Source organism: Lynx canadensis, chromosome C2 (genome assembly GCF_007474595.2).
Source record: "Lynx canadensis isolate LIC74 chromosome C2, mLynCan4.pri.v2, whole genome shotgun sequence".
In the NCBI taxonomy this organism is placed as follows: domain Eukaryota; kingdom Metazoa; phylum Chordata; class Mammalia; order Carnivora; family Felidae; genus Lynx; species Lynx canadensis.
In genome coordinates this window covers 61,851,375-61,867,050 of record NC_044311.2, presented here as the reverse complement: position 1 = coordinate 61,867,050, position 15,676 = coordinate 61,851,375, and the positions used below count along the sequence as shown (strand labels likewise).

Below are 15,676 nucleotides of genomic sequence, written 5' to 3'. Positions count from 1 at the left end.
CACCATTTTCAGTCTTCTGCCAGGTAAAAAATTCCAAAGGGAAAGCAAGCTAACTTAATTTTCCTGTTTTTAAAAATATCTGACCCTTCCTACAATATAACTCAAAATACAAACCACTATGAAATTCAGTTCTCTACAGTAAACCTAGTTTTTCAAAACAAATAAGCAAATAGTTCTTACCCTCAAGCTTACAGTATTAGTCTTTAAATACAAAGTACTTAAATTCTTCTCTAACTCATTATAACAAGAATGCTGTAATTGTATCACCTGAGATTCTTAAGGCCCTTCAGTGTTTTATGTGAGAGAGGCATCAGAATTTCCATAAAGGTCAAGTGCTGGGTCTCAGTCATGTACCATCAGTAAAGTCACATCTGTGGGGTTAATGCTTTAAAAAGATTATAGCCATGAAATCCATACCTCTCATTAGCTTACTTTGCACCATATATATATATATATATATATATATATATATATATATATAATTTGTATACTATGCTGAAATTCTGCATAGAAGATCAGCATAAGGAACTTAAACTAAGCTATAACTGTAGTGTCCATGTATCTGCACAGCAGGACTTTTACGGAATAGAAATAGAAAAGACAAACCATAATATCCTTATCCAACTCCACTCTTGACCCGAAGTCATTAGAACAAAATTTAGAAAATTCAAGGGCAATGGCGGTCAGGAATAAGAAAAGTGCTTAATGATTTTACTAAGAAATAGCTATTAACCACCAAAACTTAGGAAATTATACCTGTGTATATAATTTAGTTGGTTATTAGAGTGTTTATTTGGCCTTATCAAAAAGACCAGATATCATAGATTTATAGAAATTACTACTTGGCAAAATATTTGTCTATCAGATACAAAAATTCACCAGCTCAACCTTAACTGATAAATACCTCGTCTGTATGTATCAATAATCCTGCTGCTCCCAAATATTTTGTGACTGAGAGAAGTTAGAATGGCAGTTTAAAGGATGCTACCCTGAAGACCTTACAGGCTGGGGATGTGGATGGGAAAGGGATTCCTGTTGCTAAAACCAGTAATCTTGCAAAAAGAAGGGGCTATTTGGGTTACATAAATATGCATGGGCTGCTGTCCCACCATTTGTGATTCCTGTAGATATAATCATTATGCTATTGAGTTCCCTGGTTGCTTGGGTATGACTTCTATCTGTATTTTCACTCGATTTTGGCAAAGTCTTTTTGTTGCTGTCAGAACCCCATTTTCTCATATCAAAATCAGACCTATGACGAGGACATCTGTACCTGTTTCCCTTGGCCTTCTCTCATTTCCTTGAAAACATGTTGAGAAAAAGAAAAAGGAAGCACATGTAATGAAACTACATGAAATTGGCTGATTTCTAGTTCAAGTTTCATAATTATAGAATGCTTATAAAACACTAATAATTTTGAGTAAATGGACTAGTGAACAAGCCCTATATATAATAAATACTTTTAAAAGAGACCTAGAGATAAAATTAGAATATGCTTGATTCCATCTGGGAATAATCATTCAATTAAAAAATAAACACTTGGGGGGCACTTGGGTGGCTCAGTCAGTTAAGCATCAGACTTCAGCTCAGGTCATGATCTCCTGGTTCATGAGTTCGAGCCCCACATCAGGCTCTGTGCTGACACCTCAGAGCCTGGAACCTGCTTCACATTCTATGCCTCCCTCTCTCTCTGCCCCTCCCCTGCTGACTCTCTCTCTCTCTCTCTGTCTCTCTCTCAAAAATAAATAAAAAAACATTTTTAAAAATTTAGAAAAATAAACACTTACCTAAATTACTTGTTAAAACAACAACAAAAAGAGCATGTATAAATCATACAGGGAGCACAGAAGTTTACAAGTTTATTCTGTTTTTTTTCTGTGTACCTACTTATTTTAGAAAATTTATTAAAGTTAGAAATAATCAGAGAAGATTTAACATAATAACCCTAACACCCAAAACTAACAGCTGAGAATAATTTGATGTATAATAAATTACAATAACTTCATATTTCATGCGTGTAGTTTTAACTATTCTTGAGCAACCCTAAGATCCTTGACTTATTATCGGTTATAATTTTTGCTGATATAATCATGAGCCCAGTTCTGAGTCTGATCTGAAACGAGTGAACCTTGTAGCTAGTGATTGTAGCAGTTCAGCGTCCTGTCTTCATTGTGGCCCTGTGCTGTACTCCCGTATAAGCAATAACTAACAAATTTACACTTCACTGCATGTGGCAGAAATGACAGTCTATAGAAATACTCACACATTTGGGGATTCGAGTTTTACTTATGAATGTTAATTTCTGTATTTCCTCCCCCATCTCTTTTTGTCTTTCAGTCTTTTAATAGCAAAATGTATTTTTTATCTTAAGAGATAGATTTGTACTTGAAAACCATCAGCTTCCAGAGGTATTTTTACAATAGAAAAACCTTTCCTTCCTGCCCCTACATGGGCAGGTCGATTTTCATTGAAAACGGCTTCAAGCTGGTTCTAATATTTACTCACTTATGCAGGTGCGTTCGTCAGCATGGAGTCTGTATCCCGTATCACATTCACAGTGGAAGGTGCCCAGAGTGTTAATATAGCGCTGCTGGCAGCCTCCATTCACCACCGCACATTCATCGACATCTAGAGGAGAAAGACAGATGGCCAGGATTACAATGTCATTCCAATGTCAGCTTCGGAGAAGTGGCACAATATTTCTTTGATACACAGTATGTGTTATATTGTACAAAGGCACTGTCTCTGTTGCCACAAATCTTTGCTTGTTTGATCCATTTTGCTCCACAGTGTAAACAAGAAAATGTAGATAGAAACTTTATTGAGCTTTTTAAAGCCCAGCAACGATGAGCATAGGGATTGTCTCACAGTTTTCTATTCTTCACATACTAGTTAATTAGACAGATCTGAGATATAGATATTTCCTTGGGGAAGGAAAACCGGAGGGGAGAATTTCAATGAGCTACTCTATCTGGAGCAGCACGCACTAGTAGATAAACACCTATTATTGGTCTGATGCTGCTGAATAAAGCCAATAATAGAGTTAAGACCTTGAATCTCCTTCTCATGTGCTATGGTGGACATCAAGGCAAAGATAGATAAATTCAAGTAAAACCATGGTTTGGAGTTCTTAAAAATGCATCAATACATTTGCTCCATTGATTCAGCTTTTTCCTTGTCACTCAGGTTTCCATTTTCTTTTTTTTTTTTTTTTTTTAAATTTTTTTTTTCTTTTCAACGTTTTTATTTTATTTTTGGGACAGAGAGAGACAGAGCATGAACGGGGGAGGGGCAGAGAGAGAGGGAGACACAGAATCGGAAACAGGCTCCAGGCTCTGAGCCATCAGCCCAGAGCCTGACACGGGGCTCAAACCCACGGACCGCGAGATCGTGACCTGGCTGAAGTCGGACGCCCAACCAACTGCGCCACCCAGGCGCCCCAGGTTTCCATTTTCTGAAATGCTTAGCATGTTTATATGAGAGTTTAATTTTCGAAGAAATGAAAAGAGATCAAGACTCATGGTCACCTATGTCTTATGACCAGTCAAGGTCATAATAAATTAATGTCATATTCACCTTTCTTTAGGAAAGGAAAATAAATTCATCTCTCAGAATGTCTACTTCCTTATACCCTAGGTAAATCAGCACTTATGCATCTAAAATCATGAAGAGAAGATATCCACAAATGTAGGGAAAACCTTTGAGGTAATCAGTGGGTAAAGGGCTTCTAAATTTTTCTTGTTTGGAGAATACTCTTTACTTGAAATCTATGCCTGTTGGCAAGTGTCAAAGTAAAAATCAGGCAGAGGTGGACATTTAACATGGGCAAGCATGTGTATCAGGCAGGAAACGTCGCTGACTTCCCATGTCGTCAATTCCAGATATTCTGTCAAAGAATGTTGGGTATGAATATTCGCCACTAAAATATGTTATCACGATAGACAATTAGCTTTACATCGAGTGAGATTAAGTCCATTGGGGCAAAATCCTTACTTGAGAAGTCATCAACATTGACAAGGAATACTACTGTAGTGCTCCATTGTAGGATTTTTCTCATATTAAAACTATCTGATCTGTAAAAAATGTTTTGTATGTTTACAGAGCTTGACCTGAGGGAAACAAAGGAATTTTCTTTCACTTGGCATTGTGTGTCTGTGTGTGAAAAAGAAAAAAATATATACATATGTCTATGTCTGAAAATATATTAAGTCACAAAGTAAATCCCACATTTTAAAATTATTTGTTCACCGTATTATACACATTGTATACAATCTAGTATTTTCCTTCTAAATTTAGATATTCTGGAGTAATTTCTGATATTATTAAAGGAATCTTATTTTAGATATAAGAACTACTAACTTCAAAGTATTAGAATTTTTATTAAATTGTGAGTGTGATAAATAAACCTGTAAATCTTTTTAATATAAACTAATTTCAATTCAGAATTCTCCATTTGTTATTTGTACTTTATACAGGACTTTAACATTTATGCTAGCTAAATTTTTATCTCTCTAGCTTTAGGATATTATTCCATAGGGTTGAGATATAATTTCGAATCTTAATTCTGTCGACCCCTGAGTTAGATATCCTTCCCAGGTCTTTTGCTTTAGATGTACAAATAAAACTCTTAGTTTCCAAGAATCCTATGTTTTATATGACAAAAACATAAAAAGGGGCACTTGGGTGGCTCAGTTGGTTGGGCGTCCGACTTCAGCTCAAGTCATGATCTCATAGTTCATGGGTTTGAGTCCCATGTCGGGCTCTGTGCTGACAGTCCAGAGCCTGGAACCTGCTTTGGAAAATGTGTCTCCCTCTCTCTCTGCCCTTCCCCCACTCTCACTATGTCTCTCAGGAATGAATAAACATTAAAAAAAAATTTTAAAAACATAAAAAAATTCTATAAAAATTATGATAATATACCGTATATATGTATTAAAGACATTAAAAATATCTTTAAGGGTGTGCACAAATAAAAACGATTACTTCCAGGGAGGAAAGAGAGGCATCTAGATTGGGTGGAGTGCATGATGTGTGTGTGGGAGGGTGTTGGAAAAAGAGATTTTATCCATATCTCCAATATTCTAATTTTTTATAAGAAAATGTTATTCTGGTATTAGTTGTACATTAAAATGTCATTTTCTTTTTTATTTTTTTTAATGTTTATTTATTTTGAGAGAGTGCACACCCACACACATGCACAAGCATATGCACAGGAGAGGGGCAGAGAGAGAGAGAGAGAGAGAGAGAGAGAGAGAGATGCTCAAGCAGGCTCTGTGCTACCCATGTAGGGCCCAACGCGGGTCTTGATTTCATGAAACATGAGATCATGACATGAGCCTAAATCACGAGTCAGATGCTTAGCCAAGTGAGCCACCCAGGTGCCCCTCCCATTTTTCTTTGTAAATAAACTATAATTGACCCACAATGTTACACTAGTTTCAGGTGTACAACATACAGGTTAGACAAGTCTATATGTTGTGCTATCCTCACCATAAGTGTAGCTACTACCCTCTGTCAGCATGTAACCCTGCTACGGTATCATTGACTATATTCCTTATGCTGTACCTCTTCTTCCTAGGTCATCTTCATTCCAGAACTGGAAGCCTGTATCATCCACTCCTCTCACCCATTTTGTCCATCCCTCCACTCCCCTTTCCACTGGCAACTATCACTTTGGTCTCTATATTTATGAGTCTGTTTCTGCTTTTTGTTTGTTTGTTCATTAGTTTTGTTTTTCAGCTACCACGTATAAGTGAAATCAGAGCATGTCTTTGACTTATTTCACTTAGCATAAGATGTAATTTTAAAGAAGTGTAATATGACCACCTCCCTTTTGCCCCTATTCATCAAACTTCATTAATTTTCTAACAGAAGAAAGCAAATTGATTTAAGAAAGAATAATCATTGAGTATATTCCAAAGAGAAGAGTGGACATCAATTTTGAGAGGGAGTTTTCTTTCAGAATGTTTTGGTGTGGGGTGTCTGGGTGGCTCAGTTAAGCAGCCGACTTCAGCTCAGGTCATGATCTCACAGTTTGTAAGTTCGAGCCCCATGTTGGGCTCTGTGCTGACAGCTCAGAGCCTGGCACCTGCTTCGGATTCTTTGTCTCCCTCTCTCTCTGCCCCTCCCCCACTTGTGCTCTGCCTCTCTCTGTCTCTCAAAAATAAAAATAAAAATAAAATGAATGTTTTGGTGTATTCATATTCTAACTCTGCCCTGGAACTATTGTTGAAGTACTATAACATATTAAATACACACATATACATGAAAGCAATCAAACTGCCCCTGTACTTTGACTTAAATAATCTTGGGGAAAATATCTTACTGTTGAAACTTACTAGCCTGTCACCTTGCTCTCTGAGACTCCATTTGCTCACCTATAAAACAGGATTATAATGACTGCCATATGTACTATGCCATGATTTCTTTTTCCCTTCCCTATTCATGCATAACATTTTGAAATAGATTGCTAATGACTGAGATTATATATAGAAATTAAACAACAGGTAATTTTATTCCACTAAATAGTGGAACTAGCAATGTAAGACTATACAGTGAGAATGCATGACAGACACAGTAAGTAACATGGGGATTCAGAGTAAACAAATTCATTTGGGGCTAGAGAGACAAGGGAATATTATAGGGTAAAACACTGAACACTGAGTGCATGGAGAAGAGGGTGGGTAATCCAAAGGTGCAGGGGTTTGCATGTGCACAGTGTCTGAGACCCAGCATTTAGATCTGTCAGGCTGGAAAGCAAGGCTGACAAAGGGAAGCAAAGTTGAAAAACAAACCTAAAACTCCTTTTAATTGATTTGGCAAAGTGTTCTTCTTCTTGATTTACAATACAATACACTTCTAGGCAGGTTGAAACACAATAGGCTGTGTTCACACAGGAGCTAAGCAAACTTATTAACAGTTAAAAAAATCAATCATTTATAGAGTAGTACCAAATACAAAGTAATTGGTTTCACTTTCTTTTTCTTTTATGCCTTTTCAGAATACATTGAATTTACTGATTGTTTGGGCATTGTGTAACTAATAGTTCTCACACTTTGCAGCATATTAGAATCATTTGGTGAGCATATAAAAATACTCATGCCCTGGTTCTACCCTTAAAGAGTCTTGTTTAATTGGTCCGGGGTAAGGCCTGGGAATAAAACATTTTAAAAGCACCCCAACTGATGCTAATGTGTAGCCAGAGTTGAAATCCCCTGATGTAGTTAATGCTTTAAGCACCTAGGGGGTCTTGTTGAAGTGCAGACGCTGACTCAGTAGATCTGGAGCCTAGGGGCTGAGATTCTGCACTTCTACCTAGACCCAAGGCAATTCTGATGCTGCTGGCCTGTGGACTGTACTCTCAGAAGCAAGAGTGTAGACAGTCCAATGTTCAAGCATAAATGGATAACATACATGGATCACAAATGTCATGACTTGGTTCAACTTTTCAATTGTTTGACCAAAGACCAGTTTAGTACAAATGGGTAAATGAATACTCTGACCAATATTATACGTATTTTTCTATTTTTCTCTATATATTATATAATATATACACGTTTTTATGTATACTCTATATTTTTAATGATTTATATTTTGTCTACCAAAAACCTCTGAAAATAAACCACCAATATTTCCCACAATATTCATTTAATAAGAGTTAATAATTTTAAGACTATTTTAGCATCATTTGTTATGAAAAATTACTTACTTCTATAAAACATGAAGGGCACTTTAGTTCTTTTCTGATGGAATACCTCTGATATAGGATAAAACCGGGTTAAATTGCCATGATATTAGACACTCATGCTGAAGCTGTCACAAGTGATTTTCTTTTCCATCAAGATTCTGCCCAACAGAGTTAAAAACCAGAAATGTCAATATTACATTAAAATGTTATTATCAAGTATACTTCATGTGAAGAAACTATTTCTTCAAAAATTCTCTGAGCTATGTCTTCATGTTAGATGCTTAAAGAAAGCTCTGTCCTTAGAATTGGAGCTCCGGGACACTGCTAGAAATAATGATAAAGTGATTAGAATTTTTTCAGCATTATCTCTGTGATATGGACCAAGGATTTCATGATTTTTATACTATAAAAGAATGTCACAAGGAATCAACTATGTCTGCTATTTTTCCTTTTAATGTCCTTTCTATAAATATTTCTGTTGTATTAATTCCCAAAACTATTTCCCCAGATGATCACAGAATATAATAGTTTGAAAGAATTCACATTATTATCAAATGTATTTTTCACATAAAATCTCTCTGAGACAATAACGATCCATTTTTGTTTCCAAACAACCAAAATTGTTTCATATTATTTTCTTAGAGTGTACAATTAGAATAAGATAAATTATTTTTCCATTTCCCTTTTAACGTATCATTCTCAGAAACCTGTTGATTGGAAATGAATGTTCTTGGGCTGCTTTATGATGGGGATTACATTGTAGAAGTGTTAGCTTTGGAGGAAATATTGAAGGGTTGGTAAAGATTCCACTAGATTTTCCATGTGGCTTTATTTTCACTATGTTCTACCATAGTACCATATACAGTAGTATATCAAAACTTCTAACTATTCAATTGTAATTCTACAGTGCTTAATTGAATAAACCCCTTAAGGTCAAAGATTCTGTTGCATTAAGCTCTTCCGGCATAGAGTAGATATTCCATAAATGTTGCATGAATGAATGAATGAATGAATGAGTGAATGAATGAATGAATATGTGATTTGAGAGTCAGGCACAGTATTTAGTCTTCTTATGCATCCACATTCATCAATGGGATTTCTGAGAATTGGGCTCTGATTGCACGTAATCTCTCTTTATCCTTGCAGTAGATGCTTGACATTTGTTATAACCATTCACAAGTAGCTTTAAAAATCCAGGACACAGAATTTCTAAGTTTTTAAATGAATAAATTTGAATTGTGTCTGTAGTGAATATTTACTGGTTGTCTGTTAGGAATTTCATCCATTTTTTTCTTCACCACTTATACTACATAACCCCAGGTTTTCCTTTGGGATATTTTATCTCTTCCATTTTAGAAAAGCCATATAGTTTATGTGAGATTGATGAACACAATTCCCCTCTCAAATTCCAGGAACACTCTACTTGACATTATCTAACCTCCATTTGCCATAGTGATTGAACAAGTTTATTTCTTCATTAGCATATAGCTTTCTCAATAATGAATGAATTTGTTCAGATGTGATCCAATCAGCTGATGCTCAGTCAACTGATGTGGGTTAGGAATCCTGAGGCATAGATGCCTTCTTGCTCTGTTCTTGCTCTGGAAATTATAATGCGTGGATGTGAGCCGTGTTGTTCCCATAATGAAACAACACTAAAGGTAAAGTCAACAAGTGAGACAGAATGGAAGGACTCACAGAGAACCAGTTGAGACTCCAACTGAACTGTGCCTAAAGTCCTCCCTACCTCTCGACTTCTCAGTTAAGTGACCCAATAACACAAGACCCTTTTACTGTTTAAGCACTTTGAGTTACATAATTCTGTTGCTTATAAACAAAAGCATCCTTACTGATACATGTTGTAAACTGTGAAGATGGTGTACAGGAGGAAGTCACCAAATGCAGTTTAAACTCTGCATACACTTATCAAAAAGATTTACTGTCTCTCTGATTAGTAAGATGGTTTAATCTGTATTTCATCAAGGGTCAGGAAAAGTCATGTAGTTCTTCCTTGCAATATTTATTGGAATGATTATATTCTATCAAGCTTCTAATGAATTTGGGGGTCTGTCACAATTTTGGTTCATTCTTACTACAAATATTAAGGGTTTATCAAACTGCCTGTGCCATGGTACTGTCAGATGTCATGGTACCTCTGACAGCACTAGAGAGGCCGAAGATGATGTCTTCTTTAACAGTTTCCTTACAACACCTGTGTTGAGTGATCCTTCCCTAGCTTTTCCCCCAACCCCTCGTCTCTGCTTTCTCTTTTTGTTGGTTTCTTGGTAGCTACTTCTGGTAGCTAGTTGCTCAGTTAGTAGGAAATAAATACATGCTGTTAAATTTGCAGATGCTGTTGTTGCCCTACATTCTGCCTTTTTGTTAAAAAAAAAAAAATGTTACCAGTTTTCTAACCAATACATTCATCCAGTAATAGAGACGGCCTTTCTCAGTAAAAACCATCTAGTTCACAAAGAGGCAAACAGGATGGTAATGCATATTTTTTATTTATCTTTATTTTTTTAATGTTTGTTTTTGAGAGAGAGAGAGAGAGAGAGAGAGAGAGAGAGAGAATGTGAGCAGGGGAGGGGCAGAGAAAGAAGGAGGCACAGAATCCAAAGCAGGCTCTAGGCTCTAAGTTGTCAGCAGAGCCTGACATGGGGCTTGAACTCATGAAGTGTAAGATCATGACCTGAGCTGAAGTCAGACACTTAACTGACTGAGCCACCCAGGGGCCCCTTAAAGAATTACAGCATTAGGAAGGATCAAAGCTCAAAAGACTTGTTATCTTGTGCTGAGGATAGGACAATATGTTTTTGTAGAAAATGGAAGGCATTTGGTCTTGTAAGGATTAAAGCCAAAAAAAAAAAAAAAAAAAAAAAAAAAAGATGGTGCTAGAGATGTGGCTGAGTCCTGATCATGGAGGGTCTTTTCTTCCATACTAAGGGACCATACTTTATAGACAACGGGCACCAGCAGAGTGAAAAATAGATAAGAGAATTGGGAGACTGAAGGCAGAGAAGCCAAGGAATAACTATCACCAAAATCCAGATGAATGATGAGGACTTGATCTAAGCTAGTAGCAGTGGAAATACAGAAATGTGGGCAGATATAAAAGATGTTAAGGATAAAAAAAAATCAATATGAGTTGGTTATTAACTGGATGTGATGGAGAAGAAAGAGTCAAGGTCAACTGCCTTGAGCAATTGGATGGATGGTTGTGGAATTCACTGTAATAGCACAACAGGAAGAACATTTGCTAGCATAGTTCAGTTTTGAACATAGATTATTTGATGGGCAAGTGAGATGGGAAGTTGGGAATATCTAGCAGGCAATTGAGTGTGTGGACTAAAATCAAGAGAGAGAGATGGGCTGATTTGTCAGCTACCATCTATCTACCTGTAGAAGTCTAAAAATTAGGAGTCATCCTTGAAACTTTCCTCCCCTTCACCCATATCTGATCTAGTAACTACATTAAACTGTATCAAACTTATCTCCTAAAACATCTCAAATCTGTCCACTTGTCATCTCTACTAACATTGCTCTAATCGAAACTACATAGATGGTTATAATACCCCATATCCACAATGGGACCTCCGATATCTTCATGCTGCACCACAATGATGTTTAAAAAAAGGAAAATCAAGTCACCTACTCCCCCACTCATGTCATAGTTTTATATCCTCCATTACTTCCCATTGCTCTTACACTGAACAGCAACATGGTCTGCATGGCCCCTACATCACCATCTCTGGTCTTTGCCTCCTTCTCTAATTCTATCTTGCTATTCTTTTCCCCTTACTGTGTTTTAACAACTCTGATCTTCTTTAAGTACCTTGAATACTCTGTACTCCTTTTGATTTCCTTCTCCCCTCCTTTACCTAATATATGTGCATCCTGTAGATGTCTACCCAAGCACCACTACCTTATGAAAGCCTGTATTTCCCCCTCAATCTAGGTCATATTTATGTACTATGCTTTCTTAGGACTATCTTCATTTTCTTTGGATCCATTAATGCTCTATAATTGTAGATTTGTGTATGTGATTATTTGGTATCTGTGTTCCTAATTAATGACTAAGTCCATGAGAGCAGGAACACTGTCAAGTTTTGCTCACAATAGTAATCCCAGTGTTTGACACATAGAATATGCTCTATAAATATCTGTTAAATACATAAGTGAATGAGGTTTAGAGATAGTAATTCAAGGCACAAGAGTAGATGAGAGCACTAAGCAGAATCATGTAGATAAAAAAGAGAAAGGAGTCAAATAGAGGACCCTGAGGAATATCAACATTTAAGGCAGGCCGCTGTAGGACACACAGAGCTGACCAAGAAAACCACACAGAGAAGTAGGAGGAAAACTGAGAGACTTGCATCATGGAAACCAAGGAAGGCGAGTTTTTAAGAAGGAAATGCGGTCAACACCCAGATGTCAAGTAGGAACTGCCAGTGCCCGCTGGATTTAGCAAGAAGAATTTCACTGATGACATTGATGAAGAGCATGTTAATAATAAACAACTTAACAATTATTGAACACTTATTATTTGCCATGCATTTCTCTAAACTCTTTACAGATATTAAACATATTTAGTAATCAAATAATAGCCCTGTGAAGTAGAGAGTATTATTACCCCAACCTACAGGGGAGGACATTGAGACATAGAAAACTGTTTCAATGGAGTAGCTAATACTGCTACTAATACCACTAATACCACTAATACCACTGCTAATTGCAGTGGGTTGGGTTGAAGAAAAAGTGGAAGGAAAAGAAAGAGAGAACATGAGTTAAAAGATGTATTGTAATAAATTTAACTGTTAAGGTGAGGGGCTTGTAGTTGGACAGGAGAGTGTGGTAGAGGTAGGGGGTGTTTAAGGTGGATGAGACTTGCAGTAGCTAAAATACTGATGGCCAATAAAAAGGGCTGCGTTAAAGATGTAAGAGAGAGAGGAAATTCTAAAATTATTGAGACTCTCAAATCACATTAGTGCATTCCAAGAGGAGGCATGTACTGGAAGAAACATCCACCATGGTCCCTGAGTATCCCTATACATTCTATGCTTGACCACTCTCTTTACCCAAAACATTTTTTTAGGTTGTGCTTACAGAGAGAGATGAGTTAACATATCTCCTGAGAAAATGAGCAGGCTTGTTTCCACTAACTATAAAAGTGGTGGACACCCTCAAGCTTAGTGTTCCCTTTGTATAAAGCAATCGATTATATGTACAGGCTCTATTATAAGCCCTTGTGTGACCGATGTGGGATATGGGGAGACAGAAGTTGACATAAACAAATTAAGCTTTGGCCACTGCTTTTGCCAGAAGCAATAAAACCTTTTGTTTCTGACCCAGAAGTCTCATGTCTTCCGTCAGCATCCAGTAATAGGCTAACTTGTTAGTGTAAAAAGTGGGGTAAAATCCCAGATCCTGCACAGTTCTTGACAGTATATAGACTAGAAATCACACACATAATCATCTGTTACTCTGGGCTAGAGAAAGCATGTCTGTTGCAAGTTGGAAGGACCTGAGAAGCCACAGATGTTCCTGCTTTCTTCCTCTTTCCCTTATGCCTCTTGATTGCCTGTAGCCTTGAAACTATTAGTAAAGCATGATGCTGGATGGATCTCTGGGTAGGTCTCTCAAGTAGATCTCTGGTGGATCTCTGTGTCTGAACCCAATTTGGCAATATTGTCTTTTGCTTTAGCTCAGAAGGGATAAGGGAAAAGATGTCATGTTAGCATGCTTTTACGTGATTTTAAAGAACACTGATGATGTAAATCCCTAATCCGGGGAACCAACAATTTTCCTATATTGTTAGCTCCTTGAGGACAAAAAAAGATAATGTGTTTTGCTTATCACTGTGCTTCCCATACCTGTGTCAGTGCCCAGCCCATATGCACACGCATATGTACAATAAATATTTGTTGATACAATGAAAAATAGGGAATAAATGAGTAGTGGATAGCTGAATTTGCAGAGGAAGAGGGCTTAGCAAAAGGGACTGAGAGACGGGGACAGAGAAAGGGGAAAGGAGCAGGACACTGCAGAATCCTAAGTAGCAGGACAATGCCCCTAAGGAGGAGTCTTTTTAAAAGGGAGTGAACAACAATATCAATGTTGCTGAAAATCAAATAAAATGGGGACTGAAAATAGTCTAGTAGATTTGAAAATTATAAGGTGTTTCTGTTATAGTGCAGAATGTGTATAGCAAGTTTGCCTTCTGGGGATGTCTATTTCTTTAAAAATTTTCCAAGCCCAGAAATAACCTATTCTTTGTTATTGAAAACAGAGCAGCCAAGGTCATGCTTTCATGGATCTATTATATTGCTGCCTCATCTATAACATGACCCAATATCATCCCTGAGGACCACAGTGTGACAAGACTCTAGTATATTATAATACAATATTGTCATCATAGTCTCTCTGTGTGAGGGAGCAGCAAGCAATGACAATAAAGCATGCACGTGGAGTTTACTACAAACATCAACTTGACATACACTTAATGAGATGCAAAATTATTTTTGTACTTCGTAGGATTAGTATCCATGGGAAGAAAGTAAAACTGAGCCTCAGCAAAAACTCACGTGGTTGGTTCTCCTTAGCTAACTTTATATCCAGTTCAATTCACAGTCCAGATGCATTGATTCTTTTCCAGTTTTTAAGGAATAACCAAACTTTTAGTGGATTGAGACCTAAAGATGTTATTTCCAGGGGTGGATAAGGCTTCACCCTGAGCATTAGTTTAGAAAAACAGAAACCGTGAATCCTTAAAAGAATGAATGGCATGGTCCCCAGAGATTTTAATCTTCCTGACAATGACTGGTTCCACTTCTCCTTTTTTCTCTAGGTCTAACATAGCTCTAGCATGTAGATGGTCCTTAGTTTTTCCTAAGCGAATGGTGAATAAAGACACCAAGAGAGGCAGAAAAGGGGCCATAGGAGATGGGAGGACCAACATGGGTTTTGGAAATCAGAAGCAGGTAATGAATAATGGTTGGCCAGCTGCCTGTTTGATTGAGATAACTGGGTTGATGTAGAAATTATTAAAAGACCTTTATGAAGACCCTTGAAAACCCAACTCTAAGGGTCTCAAATGGGAGATGAGCACCTAGAGCTCTGTATACTCTACAGGGGTCAATGTTTGAAAGATGCATCTTTTCCCAGGTATTGAGATGCAGGACAGAATACACAGTGGGGTTCTGTTTGGAGAGAGAGAGAGAGAGAGAGAGAGAGAGAGAGAGAGAGAGAAGCAAATGAGTGAGAGAGTGTCTTCTTCAGGACAAAATCCTCTCTTCCCCATTGACTATATATGTCAATAGGAAAACTCTCCTGGGAAAGTGAATATGAGGCTAGAATTTTCATCTCAGCATGGCTTTTGAATAGATATGCCTACTTACTAGATTCAAGGAAAGAGCAAGACCTCTTATGGGAGAGAGGGAGGGAGAGACAGACAAGTTGGAACAGCAGACAGAGAAACTAAGAGTATGGCTGATATGGGGCCTTGGACAGCTCTTGGTCACTGGGCAGCTGGAGAAACAAGATGAGATCCAGAAGCTGGGAATTAAGACTCAAAAAAAGTTCAGAAGCCAGTTTTTCTCCTTTCCATTACTTCTGATAAACACTACCTCTTATAGTTAAATTTCTCTCCACATCTCAACCTAAGGGGTCAAATGAACTAAAATAAACTGGATGTTTTATCACATTCAGAAACCATACAATTTATACCATGCATGGGACTTTAATAGAGACCATAATAATGACGAATTGATGTTATGGATTTGGAGAGCTCTTGTAATGATTTTATTTGCACAATTTTCCTCCTCTCTTTTTCCAGATTTCAGAGCTCCTCTCTTGTGAACTGGGAGTTAGGGCTGCTACCACCTGTCTGTCCCATGATCACCACTGAACTATGGGGTGGGTGTAGGGCCTTGGCTGAGGCAACCTGAGAACTCCATCTCCCTAGCCACAATGATTAGGTCAAGGCAGGTG

At 37.4% G+C, this 15,676-nt stretch overlaps 1 pseudogene; it reads right to left on the bottom strand.

The window, feature by feature from the left end:
• The window catches only part of LOC115522848, a 161,525-nt pseudogene that overhangs the window by 90,467 nt on the left and 55,382 nt on the right, over positions 1 to 15,676 (bottom strand).